The sequence below is a fragment of the Herpailurus yagouaroundi genome, unplaced genomic scaffold (assembly GCF_014898765.1).
Source record: "Herpailurus yagouaroundi ecotype Mexico unplaced genomic scaffold, PumYag 141, whole genome shotgun sequence".
In the NCBI taxonomy this organism is placed as follows: Eukaryota; Metazoa; Chordata; class Mammalia; order Carnivora; family Felidae; genus Herpailurus; species Herpailurus yagouaroundi.
Genome location: NW_024412396.1, coordinates 3,016,365 through 3,029,877, shown reverse-complemented (window position 1 = coordinate 3,029,877; position 13,513 = coordinate 3,016,365). Strand labels below are relative to the sequence as shown.

Here is a 13,513-nt window from a genome sequence, read left to right as displayed (position 1 = left end):
AGAGGACTTAAAACTCTAGGACCAGCCCGACATAGGATTTATCAGTTACATATACTCTTAAAGAGCTTCACCCAGACTCCTTCTCTCTGTTGACTAAGGCCCAGGCCTAGTCTTTTTCCCCCGTTACCCCTCTCTTCACCCCCACCTTTGGAACCCTGCAGCATTTCCCTGCCTCTGGAGAGTCTAACCTATCTTTCTGTGGAAGTGGGGATGGGGGCAGGAGTTTGTGTTTTACAAAAGCTCCCAAGTGCTCCTGATACCCTGGATTCAGAACTTGTCTTCTAGGGTGCCCTGTCTCTGCTCCCCCCTGCCCCCATATACTATTGCTTTCAACCCGAAGATTCTACTCTCTCATGACCTTAACCTTATTCTGGTCAAGAAACCCCAAATGCCTCCTGGGACATTTCCTACTGTATTCTTAGCAACGTTCCCTTTGCCTCTCCTTCTCACTTTGGCATATGGAGTCCCTGAGGTCACTTAACTTCTCCATCAGAGTCTTTGAGAGGGCAGGCTGTCTTCAAGTTGCAGGGATACATGACTCACTAGTGAGGAGACCCTGGAGCCAGCTTCAGAGACCTTCCAGGACCCACAGCCTCCTTGAGCTTCTGAACATCCACCCTCCTGCTACAGTGTGAGCCCCTCTTTTCTTGCAAGGCCCTTCAGGGAACTGGAAACAATGGAGAAAGGTGGAGTCCAGCTTATTTCAAATGTCGAAGAACATTACTGAATTGCTTTTGCTTTCTGGGTCCTATATGTGAAATCCATCCCACTTCACACCCACCCCGGCCCCAACAACTTCACAAGACTGATGATTCTCTTCACAAGATACTCACCACCCCCATTTTAAAGAGAGAATGAATAGCTGTGAAATACAAGTTTGATTTGCCAAAAAAGATTTACATCCAAATATCTGAGAATGGGGCACCTGGGTGGCACATGCACATTCTCTCTCTCTCTCTCTCAAAATAAATGAACATTAAAAAAAAAAATATCCAGGAATATAAGGTCCTTCCTTTGGAGCTCTAAAAGTCTATGAACACGCCCGCTAACCTCATCTCCTCCTTTCTTCCCATGTTTCTGACAGGATAACCCTTTGGCCCTGGGCTGACAGAGCCACTTGAGTGTGACCCACTGTCCACCTGCTAGCTACACCTCCAGCTGAGGGACCATCTAATAAAGGGAGGACAAAGTAGAGTCAATTACCCAACTAGACAGCCAGAGGTAAACTTAGATGTTCTCATAGGACACATTTTTAAAGAAAGCATTTTGGGGCTGCTTTTATTGGGTGCCATCTTTGTTAAATTACCCCCTCTCGATGGTCAGTGACAGAGGCCAAAGTCTAGCTTTCCAGGGTCAAGGATTTCAACCCGGTTCACTTTCCCTTCTGGAGCCTGTTTTACCTCTTTAACACCCAGGCACCAAGCCACTGTCAGTAGCAGAAGCTCTCCAGAGCTGCGATATAAATGATGATTATTCTATTATCAAATAACATTGCCAAGCCCGGCCGGCTCCCTACAATGGTAGTGGCAGAGGCGAGCTACAAAATTCAATATTGATAAACTGTATATTGTCTTCTAGAACCATCACTCTGCTTGACAGCTACTCCCTTAAGCTTTCCACCATTAGTGGCAAAGAAGAGGGAGATATGGTTAGTGATGGCCCTGGGGGGCAGGGAAACTAGGCAGAGGGAAAAACAAAGGGGCCCAGAAACTTTGGGGTAGATGAAGTCCTCAGAGCCCACCCCTTCTACAGCCCCCAACATGAACCAGCCTACTTTGACTCCTCAGGCTCTGTCCTGACTTGTTCTTCTGGAGGGTTAGTCTTAAACAAAGCTGTCTAGAAAAGTCTAACAATGGCGAACAGGAAAGGGGCCTATACTCTAGTCCCATCTCTGCCAGGCTTTCAATGGCACTTAACTTCCCAGTATTTGCATTAAAGAGAAGGGAATGTACCTAAACTTCAGTCCAGCATTAACCTTCTCTAATTCAACTGTTTAGCACATCTTCTAAGAGAGCAAGCACATTTCTGGGACACCTAGGTGGCTCAGTCGGTTAAGCGGCCACTTTGGCTCAGGTCATGATTTTGCAGTCCATTAGTTCGTGCCCTGCGTCAGGCTCTGTGCTGACAGCTCAGAGCCCGGGGCCTGCTTTGGATTCTGTGTATCCCCCTCTCTCTGCCCCTCCCGGACTCATGCTCTGTCTTGCTCTGTCTCTCAAAAATAAATAAATGTTAAAAAAAAAATTTAAAAGAGCACATTTCTTTTAGGGCCTGACACCCAAATGGAAACAGGGTCATAGGACTAAGTTTTCTAGGAAAACGGTTTAAGACCTTGAGCCCTAGACTTAAGGCTGTACCAGATCTGCTCTCCACACCAGGGCCTTTGTACTATCTGTTCTCTGTGCTGGTGTGCATTTCCCTAGACAGGTGCTCTTTGCCCAGGAGGCCTACCTGATCACCCTATTTAGTACAGACACTTCCCCCACCCAGCCGCTTGACCCTGCTCTACTCTTTATTTTCTTCTCTTGCGTCTATTACCTTCTAACATATAATTGACTTTATTATGTATATTGTTTATTTTCTATTTCTTACTTCTGGCATGTAAACTCCACAAGGGTCAGGATATTTGCTTTATTCGTGAATGTATCCCAAGCACCAATAACAGCGCCTGACGCATAGAAGGTGCTCAATAAATATCTGTTGAAAAAATGAAGCTAAGGTTAGAATGGTGTATGTTTTGATCAGACCTATCTGACTAACCTCACATTTGGGGATGGGAGCAGGGAGAGATGGGTTGCCATTTCAGTGCTCTCTACCTTCTAAGCAGGATGGCTGGTGGATGCCCCCATATCCTCCTCCATTCTCATCATAGCCTTAAAGAACATGCCACTCAGGAAAAGCTGATATTTAAGTGAGATGTTTACTGCTGAACCCAAGCACTTTCCTGACTTGCACTCAGTCAGGTCACCTCTGGTCCATACTTCAGGACCCCATTCCAGGCCATCCCAGACTAAAAGTCCAACTTCTAACACCATGATACTCCAACTTGGGTAAACATAAGAATCACCAGATAAGCTTGTAACACTTACTGCTAGACTACCTTCCAGAGACTGATTCAATAAAACAGGGAAGCATTTTTAACAACTTTCCCCAACCCTCAAGATGACTATCATGACAGGTGTTATTTGGGCCACACTGTGAGGAACTTCGGTGCAGAGAGCGAGGGAACTTATTAAGTGAGCTTTAATGCTGTCTCTGCTCTGATTCTACCTAACTCCAGGATAGGGCTCTGCCTAGGATTAGGACCAAAAGAAATGGATCTGTAAGGCTTGCCAATTTCTTTCCATAGAGCTACAAAAATTTAAAACAGCACTTAGAGAAATATGGAAAAAAACCGAGGAAGTAGAGGATGGCAGCAGCGTGGAGCTAAGGTGAAGCCATGTCCCAGAATGTCCTAACTCTGAACCGTCTATTTTTGATAGCTTCTTCAGAATTTAGGTGCTAAGTTTAAATATCTCCTCTTAGCAAGTAAACAGATGAAAATGAGCATGTCTAGAATGATGGAAGTATCTCCCTCTATTTTATGTGGGGAAATCTAGCATGAGCCAGGCGAGTGGCCGGGGACTCAACTCAGCTGGAGTGCTTCCAAGTGCCGGACTATTGCCTAAGACAGGCTCTCATGATCAGAACTGAAGAGGACTCAATGTTCCGCCACCAAGGGCATTACTTCTTAGGGCAACTCTGTCCAGGAACAGTGACTGTCAAGCAGATGTTCCCAAAGGGGTGACATCATCACCATCAATCAAACCTCAGCACAGAGGTTCTTGGATCCTCAAGATAGAACTTGGGACAATGGAAACAAGTCAGCAGCAAGAAGGGATAGCATGGTTGTCCCAGGGTCCTAGGAACAAGAAGAGGGCTCTGGGATGCTATGTGTAAAAGCATCTAGGTGGAGGAGGCAAAATGGGATGGGGAATACCCATTAGGTCTTCTTTCACCTCTGTTCTTTCTCTTTCTTCTTTGGATCTTCCACTCTTTGGAAACTTGCTGGAGGCAAGCATTATTCCTGTCCATTCCATAGACAGGGAAGACTGAGTTATTCAGTCATAATTTAATCCCACCACTAAGGACTGAAAAGGAGCTGAGTCAGAACTGAGCCAGCTGCTGGAGTCCTTTCCAATCAGACAGCCTGGGCTCCAGAGCCCATTCTCCTAACTGCCTTGCTCACCTACTGATTCTGGACTAGAAATGGGGTGGGAGTTGCCCTAAACGACAGATTCAAGACTAGGTCTAAGTCTCTTGAATCTCAGGACAGTGCTGGGACTCGGAATCAAGAGCAGAAAAGTCACTGGGGTCACACATACCCTCAGAGAAACTTTAAGTCTCCCTAGCTAAGTTCATTCCCTGATATCCTATTCTAGAAGTTTTGAGTCTGGGATACTTCTAGTCCAGTGGGTCTCACATTTGCTATTTCACTATCATTTAGCTAATGAACACAAGGGACTATGAGCAGACTGCTGTTACACAGCATAAAGGAGAAGGCAAAGATATGCAGAAGGCAGAGGAGAAAGCACCTTCGTGTACATATACCACATCTGCAGATGCAAATGTTTACCCTGAAGGCTATTGACAGCAATGGAAGGATTTAAGCAGGAGATGAGGGTAAGATATGTGCTTCAGAGAGATTACTGTGGAGGGTCACTGGAGGCCAGATTCGAATGGGGACGAAACCAGAGGCAGGGATAACAGGAGGCTGTAGCTAGTTGAGGTCAGAGATGACTAGAAACTGAACAGAAACAGTGGTAATAGGAGAGTTAATATCGGCTTTCCTTAACTGGTGGTATATAGGGGTGAGTGAAGAAAAAAAATCCCGAGAAAGATGCTCAGGTCCCATGCTTGGCAATCAAGAAGAGAGTGGAAATAGTTACTAGGGAGAGTGAATAAAAGTAGATTTGATGAGGAAAAAATGGAGATGACTTTACAAATTAAGCTAAAAGTACAAGTCTGAAGCTAGAAGTCTAGCTAAAGTTTGTTTAGATCATCCAGGTGGACACACCCATCAAGTAGAATTTTTTTAAGATTTATTTAAAAAAAAATTTTTTTTTCAACATTTATTTATTTTTGGACAGAGAGAGACAGAGCATGAACGGGGGAGGGGCAGAGAGAGAGGGAGACACAGAATCGGAAACAGGCTCCAGGCTCCGAGCCATCAGCCCAGAGCCTGACGCGGGGCTCGAACTCCTGGACCCCGAGATCGTGACCTGGCTGAAGTCGGACGCTTAACCGACTGCGCCACCCAGGCGCCCCAAGATTTATTTTTAATTAATCTCCACACTCAATGTGGGGCTTGAACTCACAACCCAGAGACCAAGAGTTGTGGGCTCTACCAGAACTGAGCCAGCCAGGTGCTCCATCAAGCATAGTTTGAATAGAGGAGCTGGAAGGTCAAGGGAGAAATCTGAGCCAAAGATAGAGATGTAGGAATTAACAGGCAATTGGTGGAGTTGAAACCTTGGGAATGAATGCTATCACCCAGGGAGAAAATGCTGAGTGAGAAGTAAAGAAGAGGGAGACTCGTAAGATACCTTAACATATAAGGGGTGGAAGAGGTGCCTGTGCCAAAAGAGACCAAGAAGGAACAGAGTAATACAAAGACACATGGGAGAGTGTGTCATAGAAGCCAAGAGAGAAGAGTTTCAAAAAGAAGAGGTCGACAGGTCAAATGTTGAGACCCGCTGTGTTTGGACAAAGCTAAGATCTTGGGACCACTCTAATCTATGCCTTGCAGGCTGCTGACACAGAAAACACTGCTTAGGACTGCTGTGTTTCATGATCCCCCTTTTAATGCCACTGAATAACAAAAACAATTTACTTATTCACCTTAAAGTTCAGTAGAGAATCATGCTAGGACAAGCAGCACTGAACCAAGGAGGAGCCAGGGTGGGGTTACCTGGAAGTCTCTTGAGGGCAAAGACCCACATCTAAGGTAGGAGCCCATGCAGTAGACCCAGAACCCTGAAAACATTACCGACCCTCTGAAGACAAATCCCTGAGCCTCATTCCCTCATCTATAAAATGGTCGTGAAATGGTTCCAATGGTTGTGAAGGCTAAATGAGCTGATTTTCCTGATGAAAACATCTTCCACTGTAGCTGGCTCTTAGGAGTCACCTAATAAATGCTAACAGACTTTCAAGACTTAAAGCTGCAATCTTACACGATTCTTAAAACCTAGAGCTTTAAGGAAGTATAGTGCCTGACCAAAGATCACCCAGAAAATTAGCTGCAAAGCCGAGACTGGAACCTAGGGCTGCTAAGGCTTAGTCCAGGGTTTTGTCATCCACAGCACACAAATGCCCAGAATCCTTTTATAAGTAAATAATCCCTCTTTCATTAATCATTACATCTTGCATAAACCTGAAGTTTTAATACAGTAGCCTTGTTCCTAACTGGACAAGCCTATAGGAAAATTCACTCCAAGGAAGCTGAGTCCCCAGGATCCTCTTGGCCACCACCAGTATGACAGAACCCAGGACCAAGTGTAAAAGCAAAAGAACCCAAGAGCCCTATTTCTCAGATCTCTTTTTCCAAACATTACCTACCTCTAGCTTTACTCTTGACCTAGAAGCTGAAACCAGCTAAGCAAGCTTCCAAGATCCATTTATTTGGCAGAATCCCTCCTCAGCCAGAAGACAGAGCTGATGGCTCAAATGTCTAGGGCCAACTTTAATCACTACACCACACCTCTTTCCTCTCCTTCTGAAATGCCCCCTCAGGCAATGTCCAGCAGGCAAGCCATCTCTGTATACATGATTCGTTACACTGATATATAATATATATATATATATATATATATATATATATATATATGAAGTATGTGCCTTATTTTTCTCCCAGTGTTAATTTGTGGTGACATTAGGGAGAAAAATAAGGCAGGAAAGGGAGCTGGGGTGTGTACAGAGGGAGGAGCAAGAGGCAATTTTAAACACAGAGAAGGTGACATTTGAGCAAAGATCTCTTTCTCTGAAACAAAGATATGATCAGCTCAAAACATAATCTGCAAGTCATTTAGCATTTCTAGACCTCATTACTTCATCTATAGAGCAGGGATACGTTAGAGGGTGAATGCTTCTGAGTAGGGTACCTTTGTGGATAGGAACACATTATCCTTTAAGCTCTGCTTTGGAGATTTTCTGTTCCATATGCCCCCCCTTATCCATAGGGGATATATTGGCATGACTCCCGGTGGATGCCTGAAGCTACAGACAGTACCAAACCCTACACATACCATGTTTTTTCCTATACATACACACCTATGACAAAGTTTATCAATTAGGCACAGTAAGAGATGAACAATAATAACTGATAATAATATAGAACAATTATAACAATAGACTATACTCAAAGTTACATGAATGTGGTTTCTCTTACCTTTCTTCTTCTTGCCATGATGTGAGATGATAAGATGCCTATTGATGAGATGAAACAGTGAGGTGAATGACACAGACCTTGTGATGTGGCACTAGGCCAGTACTGACCTGATGGTACATCAAAAGAAGGATCATCTTGCTTCTGGACTGTAGGTGACTGCGTGTAACTGAAACCTCAGAAAATGAAACTGTGGATAAAGGGGTACTACTATATTAATGTAGGGTAGATGTAATTCCCTTTACGCAGCAACTGCAAGGCCAACTCCCCCAGATTCACCCAGCTGGCAACGGCAGAAGTGGGACTGGAAGCCAGGCCTTCTGACTCATGGTTCAAGATACTCACCTCTACCCCAAAGTGGCCTAGACTGAAGTCATAGGCATGTCACATCTCATGATGGGACAAAGGTTTCCCAATGGCATGGCCGGACTAATGATGGCATCTGCATTTAGTTCACCATTTCCCTCCAAGGATCCTAAAGCACTACAGACACATATAAGAGCTGAGGGAGTTTCTGTTCTCAAATGATGCAACGCACTTCACCAAGACCCTCGGAAGCGGATTTCCTTTCAAGGACAAATCTTAGTCAACTACTATTTACCAAGGGCTTTGCTAAGTATCTAGCTCCAAGCAAAGAGCTATAGAATACCTATTTTAAAAAAGTAATTACAGGTAACTTGGTTCCTGCCATTAAGTTGTTTTAATAGTAATTACTGAATTGCTTATCCTTCCTCCTCTTTAGGCCATGCAGCCTTTGCCCCAAATCTTGACTATGGGCTTTTGGGATCAGGAAAGGAGTCTATACGCCTGATTCCCATGCCCTCCTTGCACATGGTAGGTGCTCAGTAAAGTTATAATTGTTCTAGCTCTAGGTAAGAAAACTGAAGACTTCAACCTACGTCATATTATTCCCCAGAGTTCTTGCCACTATGCCACACCAGAACTGGGTGAAAGCATGTGAAGATCGTCCCCACCCCTGGATGTGACTCAACAATGCTATCAAGGCTTCTGCTCCACCAAAAAAAATTCCTCTTAGACACAGGTTATGCTTGTTCCAACATAAACTCCCCTGAAGAGTTCTGCTTCTACCACAGTATCCGCTTTCCACATGATTCTGATTCTACAGACAACTAAAGGGCAGGCCCCCCCCACTGCTACCATGCAGGTCTGGACTGAGGCTCTGCAATCTCCCCAACATGTCTAATGGATCTGCCCAGCTGACCTTACATAGGACCCTACACAAATGGTCTGCTCCAGAGCACACCCAATATCATAATGACTATTCGAATACGCCCGACTCCCTTCCAAACTGAATTCTTCCATAAGCCAGAGTTTGTGTATTATGCCAGCACCTAGCACAGTGCCTACTAGAAAAAGCAGAGGTCAGAGAGAGTCAGTGTGTGCCTAGCAAATGCTACCTGTTATAGGTACCACGCTGCCCAAACTGCTCATGCCCGGAGTCACGTAGAGCCTTCTGCACATAGACATGCTTCTCTTACCTATGTTCAGGCATTATGTCACCTGAGAAGGATACAATGAGAAATCAAACTAGTTAGCAAAGATCAGCTGGTTTTATTTATTTACTGTCTCCTAACAGAAATAAAGCCTTCTGGGAATGGGAGTAGGAAAATATAAAATACTATTGAGAAAGGCAGGTAAAGGTCCAGGGCACAGGGTGTCACGGTGAAGAGGGATCTGGCAGCCATCCTGGTCAGCACAGGATACAGCAGTCCTTGATGGAGACTCAGGAAGGAGAGTGGGTTAAGTGCTGCCAACTCTATCCATCCAGGGCAATCTCTGCACAGAATTCAGCAACAGGAGAGCTAAGGATTCCCACACACTTGCATTTTTTTGCTGACATCAGACTCTCGGCCTTGGACCTTCCAGTTTCACCTCCTCCTCCCTTCTTCCCTCTGCAGATTACAAAAACATCCCAAAGGCCAACCAGCCATTTTCCTCTCAGCAGCTCCCAGTTAGGAGGAAACAGAGCTGGCCAATAGGATCCTGGCTCAAATCAGCCTCGTCCACTCACAAGTCTTGGCCAACCAGAGCCTGAGGGCACAGTAGGAAATAAGGGGGGAGGGAGTGGAGGAGCTCAAAGTACATTTCTCACTGCTTACAGCCAGAGCTGGATCCAGGATCAACCGGTTTTCCATCAGCTTGGTAAGACATTTTGATAAGCAGGTCAGTTAAGTTTCTCCAACAGAATATGTCCTCCTATCCTGTACCTCTGTAGAGTCCCTGTCCCGATTATCTCTCTACAAATGAAGAAGGACAAAGAAGGGGGGAGCAGCATGCTTTTTCGTTTAATAAAGAATGAACAAAGACTGCATTGTGGGGTGTTAAAAAGGAAACTGGGCCAAAAGTCTAAAAGTCTAAATTCAGGGCCTGGCTCTGCTACTCAGAAGTTCTGTGACTTTGGGCTGTCCATCTCACTTCCCGGAGCCCATTTCCTCATGAAAATGAGCCGTATGATAGCCACATGCACTAAGTACCTTCCACATGCAAGTCACTACAAGGAGGGCTTTATATTTGTTTCTATTCCTCATAAAAATCCTACAAAATAGCTCTTTTCTTTATTTTGCAAACAAAGTAACTGAGGAAGTGGTTGAATTTCAAGGTCAGTTTTTTTCAGATCCCAAAACCCACTAAAAACATATGCCATTATTAAACAACCTCCAAACTCCCTTTCAGCATTAGAGCCCTGAATTTCTTAGATGGATCCCTTCTGTCACTGTCAGGTTCTTTCCTTCATCAGTTGACAGAGTCAAGATCTGGAAGCTAAACTGCCCAACTGCCACTTTCTGTAGCCACGGAGGCAAACACTCCAAATTATCCAAGGATCCTAGACCCTCAGGGCTGGAAGAGACCTCTTAGCCTTCCACATATTTGCCCTTCCATTACTCACACAGGTGAAGAATCAAGGAAGGTCTTAAGGAATAGAAAGAACGCTTCTTACATTTGCCCATCTCCTTTGTTTTTCCTCTAAGAACTATTAAGGCAACTGAACTTGTATGCAGCAACGTTTATTTCTTCCCATTTAATTTTAGAATTGTTTGTTTTTCTTCGTTGTTTATTCCTGTTTGTGATCCAAAAGTCAGTAAGGCTTGAAGCTGCCTGTGCTCTTTCTCATTAGGGCAGGCCCTTTCACTCTAGGCACTAGACAACACTGCCTTATAATCAAGAGGCCTCCAGATGAACTGATAATGATCCCACCCTTTAGTGCTTCCACTCAAGATACCTGGACTCACACATTCTAAAAAGATTACCAACGGGAAGAATAATAATAGCTATAAAACAAAGAAAGTGTTAAAACAGAGCATAAACAATGTGTTAAAACAAAGTGTTATGTAATTCTTTGACTTGCTGCTTCTTGTGCCAATAGGTAATTGAAAGAAGCATTCTGGCTGTGAGCAGGGTTATGCCTAAACCATTCCAGGCATATTAACAACTGCAAAAGGGAGATGCAGACAGGCATGAGGACATTCCAGAAGACACACAGATTTAGACAATTAGATTCTTAAAAAAAAAAGTCTATGTGTCTCAGAGAACAGGCCCAGTACAGAGGTCAGAAATAATAGGCGAAAAGTTACCCTAGAGTTTAATCAAAAGAGATCTGTCAATATTTGGCTTGTTCTGCAAGAGACCATCCAGAAGAAGCAATTAACATAAAGCAAATTCAGGGGAAGAGCTGCAGTGTGTCCGGTACTGGCAAGGGAAATACCACTCTCATACACTGCTGGTAGAAGCAGAAACTCGTTTAGCCTTTCTGGAGGGCAACTTCAGTCTCCATTAACATTTAAAACTTCTAGCCAGCATTTCTACTTCTAGGCAGCTATGAGAAAAATAACTTCATATTCTTCACAATAGCAGTGTTTATGATAATTCCCATCATTAGCAAAATGGCTACATAAACTATAGACATTATATAGCAATTAAATAAGTGAGGAAGATGATCAAAGACCTGGAAAGATTTTCAAGATATACTGAATAAAAAAGCACCTTACAAAACCTTATGTATAGTGTACTCCCATTTATGAAAAAATAACTACAAAACTCAAAACAACATACATTTTTTGTACATACATAAATGCATGGAAAAAGACCCAGATACACATGAATCTGGCAACAGAGGTTACAAGAATTGGGAGAGTGAGGATCAAAGGAGTTTCCCTCATCTGTACTTCCTGAATTTTTCGTTTTAGAAATGTATTTATGTGTAGTGAATGAAAAAAAAAAGAAAGAAAAAAAAAAGAAAAAGCACCTAAAAACAAAATACAAATACCACCTTTATATTTGAAACAAAAGATATCCAAGATATGTTTTAGTGAAAAAAGCAAGTTACCAAATACCAGGCAGAGTATAATCTCATGATGGGGTGGGGGTAGGGTGGAAGTGAACGAACACCAGAGGTAAAGGCCTCAGTTCAAATCTTCATTCTGCCACTTAATGGTCTCTTGATCATGGGCTCACTACTTAATCTTTCCAAAGCCTTGGTTTAAGAAATAGCTAGCTCATGGGGTGCTATAAGGTTTAAGTGAGAATGTTTAAAGTACTTTCTAAAAGCCTGGCACAGACAAGCACTCCATAAATGGTAGCCATTATTTGTATTAATAATAATAAATTCAGTAACAAAAATTGGATCCCTGAGATCATTTCAAAGAGAATCTTTATGACACTTGATTATGATTTAGCCTCAACATTAATCATTATTATTTTTTAAATTACTAATTCTCTGAGTTTCAGTCATTAAATTTTAGAGCTGGAAAGGATCCCAAGAGTTCATCTGACTTGGTGGTTCCCATATAAGGCTGCACAGCAGAATTAGCTAGAAAGCTATTAGCGAGTAGGGGGCGGGGTAGGGGAAATAAATGAGGACACACATTCCAAGGCTCCTCCTCAGATGAGATTAGAATTTCTGGGAGGTGGGACTGAATGAGTTCTATTTTTTACAAACCTTCCATATCTATACATATACATATACATGCACAGAATACCTCTGGGGAGGGAAATGAGGGAGAAAGGTGGGAGAAAATTGCACTATGTTCCCTTATGTAGGGTCTGAATTTTTTACCTAATCAAAAATAAATCACTTTTAAAAATTAAATAATAATAAGCTTCCCTAGGTGAATCAAATGCAGTCAACCCACAAACCAGAATGGAGGTCTTTATTCTTTGCCCCAGAAATTCCATTTCAGAAAGTTGTAAGATTTACATATAAAGATGTGGATGTCCACCATAGAAGGAAAAAACAATAACAAACCTGGAAACACCCTAAATGTACAACAATAAGAAATGGTTTTACAAATTATGGCATATCCATGATAGAATATTACATGTTCGTGAAGTATATTTTCACCTGTTTTTTTTTTTGTTTGTTTTTTTTAACGTTTATTTATTTTTTTGGGACAGAGAGAGACAGAGCATGAATGGGGGAGGGGCAGAGAGAGAGGGAGACACAGAATCAGAAACAGGCTCCAGGCTCTGAGCCATCAGCCCAGAGCCCGACGCGGGGCTCGAACTCAAGGACCGCGAGATCCTGACCTGGCTGAAGTCAGACGCTTAACCGACTGCGCCACCCAGGCGCCCCTCACCTGTTTTTTTTAATAGCGTAGGAGAATATGACACAACATTAAGAGGACAAAATAGGATGTAAATGTGTACAAATGGCCTAATCATAATTTGGGGAGTGGGAAGATGATGGGAGACGTCTACAAAAAAGTAAAAGGAAACACAGTACACAGAAAAACAAGCCTATTGCCCTCCTCCCCCGCACCCCTGTGCCCCCTCAAAAAAACCAAGCCTGTGCCCTGTTCTCCACACTCCACTGCCTCTCCTCAGGCCGGCCCCTCTTTAGGAACTGGCTTCAAATCCCATCGAGGAGCATAAGCACTTTTACCCTGTCAAGTCACTTACCTTACTTGTCACATAATTATCTTACTCACCGTCACAATTTTTGTAACTTTAAAAAATAAGAGGTCCCTTCAGAGGAAAATATTTGCCACAATTAGGAATGTCACACACTCTAAAGCAACTCTTAAACCTCCATACATGGCTGTATGTTAACACATAAGGCTTCAGGGTAGTGCT

The 13,513-nt window shown here is 43.3% G+C and overlaps 1 long non-coding RNA gene across 1 annotated transcript; it reads right to left on the bottom strand.

Moving 5' to 3' along the window:
• Nucleotides 1–12,576: 12,576 nt before the first annotated feature.
• On the bottom strand, nt 12,577–13,188 carry LOC121031525 (uncharacterized). Its single transcript, XR_005790741.1, has 2 exons — nt 13,018–13,188; nt 12,577–12,782 (listed from the first exon to the last, which is right to left on the bottom strand). It is a non-coding gene; the product is annotated as an uncharacterized LOC121031525 (long non-coding RNA).
• Nucleotides 13,189–13,513: the final 325 nt, after the last annotated feature.